This window comes from Chrysemys picta, chromosome 13, assembly GCF_011386835.1.
Source record: "Chrysemys picta bellii isolate R12L10 chromosome 13, ASM1138683v2, whole genome shotgun sequence".
NCBI classification, from domain to species: Eukaryota; Metazoa; Chordata; order Testudines; family Emydidae; genus Chrysemys; species Chrysemys picta.
This window is the reverse complement of record NC_088803.1, coordinates 20,347,785-20,354,320: the sequence shown is the minus strand read 5'-3', so window position 1 is coordinate 20,354,320 and position 6,536 is coordinate 20,347,785. Positions and strand designations below refer to the sequence as shown.

Here is a 6,536-nt window from a genome sequence, read left to right as displayed (position 1 = left end):
GCACACACTTGGATATATCACAACCAACCTTAGTGCTGCCTGCTCTGGATTCTTACAGGGGCTACAGGGAACAGCAACTCACCCTGGCTGTTATTAGTCTCTCCTTTGAGACTGCTGATAATGATCATTAGTCGATAGCCCTCATGGAGGGTATTAAATCCCATTTTGTTTATTGAAACAAAATAAACATCAAGGCTATTGCAATCCCCTCTGAAACCTCCAGGGAATCTTTCTTTTTCTAATGCCCTGTGTGCACATGGGCCAGGAGTCTAAGGCCTGGGCACATTTAGATATATACCTAAACACTTATCTGCATCTTTAGAATCTTTCAAAAACTGTCCCCTACAAATTCAAATAATTTTGAAAATCACTGGGACTTGGGAACTTTAGTCATTTAGGTGCTTTTTCCAAATTCAATTTTGAAATGCAGAATTAATTAGCAGTTTTTCCACACATATTTATTATTTTTTCACCTGACATTAAAGTGTTCTTTAGAGTAAAGAGATGTCTCACCAGAAATATTTCATGTCAATTAATTGTTCTATTTCAATATCCAGGAATGCATTTAAGATCATACACACCGCTAATCATTTCATGACAAAATGTATAACAAACAAAAATTTTGAAGACCAGTGCAATCTACCCAAATATAAAATCATATAGGACACCTGATACCAAGGTGAGAAACTAAATACTTTAAAAATCCAAATCGACCCATAGGTATTGAAGAAAACTGCAATGTAAAATCTAAACTTTTCCCAACTGAGAGCAAAGATGCAAACAAAATAATGAAAGTAAAATCTTAAATTCCACTTGAATGCAGAGAACAGGAAAGTTAAGATTCCAGCTAGGGGAGAAGCAATCATCAACTCTTACAAAAACGGGAATGCAGACAGCCCCAAAATTAGCATGTCCTCATGTTCCCCAAGAATGCTCCCATTGTCATGAGCTAGGGACAGCCTAAATGCTAACTCTCTTTCTAGCTCTTCCGGATTCATTCATTGCCATATCAATCACTACTTCTAAATTTCTATAAGCTCCATCCATTTCCTGATGACTTTTCTCAGGGCTGCCTTGACCTCTTTGTTTCTCAGGCTGTAGATAAGGGGATTGGCCAGGGGAGTTAGGACTGTGTAGAAAAGAGAGAACACTTTGTTGAGGTGTCTAAGTGTGTCAGTGTCTGGTAACATATAGACAATGATTAGGGTTCCATAGTAGATTGTCACCACAATGAGGTGAGAGGAGCAAGTGGAAAATACCTTTCTCTTCCCAGTGGTGGACGGGATTCCCAGGATGGTGGAGATGATACAAATGTAGGATGCCAGGGTTAATAGAAATGGGGGCAGGGTGCATATGGAAGAGAATATAAATGTCACCAGTATGATCAGGCTGGTGTTACTGCAGGAGAGTTTAATCACTGGGGTAAAATCACAAAGGAAATGGTTAATTTCATTGGGGCCACAGAAATGTAACTGTGACATTAAACATGTGACTATGGTAATTATCATAAATCCACTCATCCAGGACACAGCTGCTAACTGCAGGCAGATTCTGCCATTCATAAGACCTGTGTAGTGTAATGGTTTGCATATTGCTAAGTACCGGTCATAGGACATAAGTGCTAAGAGATAACATTCAACTCCCACAAAAAGACCAAGGAAATGAAATTGAGTGATACAGCCAGTAACAGAAATGTTTCTGTCCCCAGTCAGGAGACTGGCCAGAACCCTGGGCAGGATGGTGGAGGTGAAGCTGGTCTCCAAGCAGGACAAGTTCCCCAGAAAGAAGTACATGGGGGTGTGAAGGTGCTGATCAGTCACAACTAGTGCAACGATGAGGATGTTCCCAGCCATGGTCACAATGTAGATCACTAGAAACAGCAGGAAGAGAAGGGGCTGCAGTTCAGCATGATTCCCAAATCCCAGGAGGATGAATTCTGTGATCTATGTTTCATTTTCCCCTTCTCCTTTCTCCATCACATGCATGTAGATTGCCTCTTCCTCTGTTTTCCATGACATTATCTAGTGACAGATAAAAAGTCGTGAGCATTGAAAAAGTTTACTGTGCAATCAAACACAGTAAATTCCCAGCCATTTGATTCTAGAAAAGTTCAATGTGCGTAAGAAGAGCATGATTTATAAGCTTTCACAGAGCCAGACACTGCTTCCCCCCCTCCCGCCCCCGACTTTGCACAAGGTTTTGGAATAGAGATTCCCCACTTGCCAGCTACACTGTTTATTTACCATTCTTCCGCCCCAAACTTCTTTCTTTCATATGTGCATAGATGGAAAGGTGAGCCGGGACAATGTATTTTAGGCCTTAACATTTGCTTGAATTTATTCCTTTTTTAACTAAAACATATATTTTAGAAATATAACCAGAAGAGAGTACTGTAATCATGTAGGCTGTGGTCCTGGATATCATGACCGATGGCACTTCTCCAGTTACCTCTGCATTGAGTTAAGCATATGTAACAAGCTTGAAAATATCTGCATTATTTTGTATCAATCAATACTCTGCATAGTTCTATGTGTTAATTTTATGATGGACTGCTTGTTAGGTGGTTAAGATTAAAATGGGTTGTTAGGGGAAGCAGCCAGGAAAGGCAAAACAATAACCTAAATAAGGAGTTTCCGAGCAAACACTTATATACAATAATACGATCATTTGGCAGCAAAGTTGTGCAGTTGTTTTACTAAGGCTGGGAAGAGGGAGATCAAAAGACACTGTCTAAGTAAAGGATTCAACATACGGCACAGAGAGAGGTTGGACAGGCATAAAAACTATCTCTCATACTCAGAAATGGGATCTGGAATAGCCTGAGCTATGGACAGAGGAATTTAGTTTATGTAGGAAAAGAGGCATTAAGGAGTCTTTGTTGTTTCAACCCATTTTCCTCAATGCTGTGTTCCCTTCAACAAATAAATACTACTTTGTTCTGAAGAAGCTGATCCTGTGTCAGTCCAAACTCATTCAGTCACACGCTCCGGGAGGAAAATCTATAGCAGAGCCAGACTAGAGTTAGACCTGCTGTGGTAACACAAGTGGAACTAAAAAGGTGGTAAACTGGGGATTAGAAGAATGGTTGGACCTCAGGATCTCACCCAAGAGAAGTGAAAGCACAGGCTTGTCACTTGAAAGGGGTGGGCTCAGGGTAGTGGACAATGGTTCAAAAACGGAGAGCATAACCATGAGAGCAAATCCTCCAGAATGGCTGCCAGTCTTAATTTTGAAGATGTCAGGAGGTTGATAATTCACAACTTCCCTCGGCACTTTGTTCCAATGGTGAGCCACCTTCTCAATTCATAATGTGTGCCTTATTCCTCAAATGATTTTTTTCTGGTTCTTGTTTTGAGTTTTACTGCTGGATTAAAGAGCCCTTTAGCCCTGGTATTTTCTTTCCATGAAAGTGATCATCATCTGTAAGCAAGTCACCTCTCAATCTTCTTTCTGATAAGTAATGCCGTTTCAGTTCCCTCACTCTCATTGTAAGGCATTTTCTCCATCCCCACCCCCATATTATTATGATTTTTTCCTGCACCATCTCCAATTTTTCAATGTCCTTTTTAAAATGTGGACACAGAAAAAGACTGGATACCATTTGGTCTCAAATGCCTTATATGGGTTACATCACCACTCTACTTCTACTCACCACTTCTTAGTTTATACAGCAAGGATCCCATTAACCCTTTCTGTACCAGCATCGCACAGGGAGCTCCTGTTGAGTTCCTTGCCCACTCTGACCCCTAAACTTGCTGTGATGGTGGTGAAGGTCACACTCACAAGCTTCCCCAGAGAGGGACGTGAATGTGATTGCATCATGCTAGTGCCTGTGACTACGCAGTGACACTGACCAACAGCACACTTGAGAAGACTCTGCCCCATGCACAAAGGGAACTCCCCGAGCAGACTTCACCGATCCCTCTCACTCTTATCCCCTAAATGACTCTCCAACAAACCCTGGGACATATTCCACCCCCAGCTGCATCTTGTAACCCAGCTCATGTGTGTGAGTCTGTTGGCAGGGAACTGTAGGCAAATTCTGTTCTGCTTTACTCACAGCCACTGGCTGTAGTGTCTGGGTTCAGCCATATTAGACATATCAAGGGGAGAATAAGGAATGAGACAGAGCGGTAAATGCACAAGCATATTATTTACCAGAGAGACATTTCAGGCTGCTCTTCTTCCCAATGGTACAGCCTTTTCTCCCTAAAATCCTCAGGATTTCACCCAGGAATTATCAGATTTACCTTTAATCCCCAGCATGAAATGGGACATCTCCATCAGTGGTGATTGGGTCTGAGGATCAGGACCTGGATTTCACCATTGCTCTGCGCCCTTCAGTGTCTCATGCACTCTCACTCTCTCTGCAAAGACACCATCATTTTCTTGCAGCTGCTCTTGCTTTCCTGTTGGATGCACTCTGCTGTGTATATTACACAGAACCTTAGTGCCGGCTGCTCTGGATTCTTACATGGTTTATAGGAGACAGCAGCCTCGTCCTGGCTCTGGCTGCTGTTTGGATCTCCCTTAAGGCTGCTTAAACTTGTCATCATGGAAGAATTGAATCCTGTGTTGCTTGTTAAAGCAGTGTAAACATCAAGGCCACTGCAATCCCCATCGAAATCTCCAGGGTATCTCCTTTTTTTGTCTTGTCCTGTGTGCATATATTGCCAAGAGACACCTTGAATACTGGGTCCAGGTCTGGCTGGCCTATCTCATAAAGGATAAAATGGAACTCAAAAAGGTTCAGAGAAGGGCCACGGAGATGATCAAAGGTAAGGATTGGCTTCCATTGAAGGAAAAGCTAAAGACTGGAGTTATTCATCTTAGAAAAGTGATTACTACTATAAAATCATGAGCGGTGTAGTAAAAGTGAATGGAGAAGTGTTATTTACCCTGTCACACGATAAAAAAAAACAGGGGTCACCTGATTAAATTAATAGACATCTGGCTTAATACAAATCAAAGGAAGTACTTTTCCACCCAGCATACCTCTGGAATTCATTGTCATGGGATACTGTGATGGCCAGAAATGGCTATTGGCCAAGATATTGGCCATTCACCTCATGAAGGGGCAACCCTAAACCTCTGATGCCAGAAGCTGTGAGTGGAAGACAGCAGTGGATCATTGCAACTGCCCTGTTTTGTGCACTACCCCTGGAGCTCCGATATGGGCCACTCTTAGGACAGGATACCGGGGAAGATGGACCATAGTCTAACCTAATATGGAAGCTCTTTTGTTCTAAGAGTCTAAAGCCCAGAACCGCAAAAGGGACTTAGGTTACAAATCCCAATTTTAGGCACCCAAGTTCCACATTTAAGCACCATGTGATCTAGAAAACTCCTCTTTGGCTTCTGCCCAACCTATAGGCTCCTAATATCACTCTGTGCCTAAGTGACCACTGTAAAAGTTCCTTAGGAACTTACATTTCAGCCTCTGCACATGGGCACTGATGACTCTAGTTGTCCTGACACCTACTCCATGCCTAAGCTCTAGCACAATTCTCAAACTAGGGGAAGATATCTTGCCTTCGGGGCTAATCCAGTAGGCGTTCTCAGAGCACGGCTTCCTACACACAAAGTGGAGGAAGAAGAAGCTGACCTTCCTTTTAATAACTTTTAGGCCAGCGGTGAGGGTACTCACCCATCTGTAGGAGATCCTGATTCAATTCCCACCTCTGACTGATGAGGAGAGGCTTCCCATGTGTCAGCGGAGTATTTTAGGCACTGGACTAGACGATACCCTGAAGTGGGGTGCACTCTGTCTATCCAGGACTCCAACTGAAGTTCTTTCACTTTAATTAAATATTAAATGCTCCAGAAAAAGAAGTGAGAACCACCCTAGGGGTATGTCTACACTACGAAATTAGGTCGAATTTATAGAAGTAGTTTTTTTAGAAATCATTTTTATACAGTCGATTGTGTGTGTCCCCACACAAATTGCTCTATGTGCAGTAAGTCGGCGGACTGCATCCACAGTACCAAGGCTAGCGTCGACTTCCGGAGCATTGCACTGTGGGTAGCTATCCCACAGTTCCTGCAGTCTCTGCCGCCCATTGGAATTCTGGTTTGAGATCCCAATGCCTGATGGGTCAAAAACAGTGTTGCGGGTGGTTCTGGGTACATGTCGTCAGGTTCCCCTCTCCCTCCCTCCGTCCCTCCCTCCATGAAAGCAACGGCAGACAATCATTTCGCGCCTTTTTTCCTGGGTTACCTGTGCAGACGCCATACCATGGCAAGCATGGAGCCTGCTCAGCTCACTGTCACCGTACGTCTCCTGGGTGCTAGCAGACGTGGGACTGCATTGCTACACAGCAGCAGCTCATTGCCTTTTGGCAGCAGACGGTGCATTATGACTAGTAGCCGTCGTCCTCGTACTCCTGGGTGCTCTTTTAGCCGACCTCAGTGAGGTTGGTCAGGGGCACCTGGGCAGACATGGGAGTGACTCAGCCAAGTCATTCTTATCTTCTGCCGAGCACCCAGGAGATGACGATGGCTAGCAGTCGTACTGCACCGTCTTCTGGTGAGCAGCC

General features: G+C 43.6%; 1 pseudogene; it reads right to left on the bottom strand.

Annotated features, from left to right (window-relative positions):
• Window positions 1–562: 562 nt before the first annotated feature.
• On the bottom strand, window positions 563–1,985 carry LOC135975083 (olfactory receptor 5AP2-like; annotated as a pseudogene).
• Window positions 1,986–6,536: the final 4,551 nt, after the last annotated feature.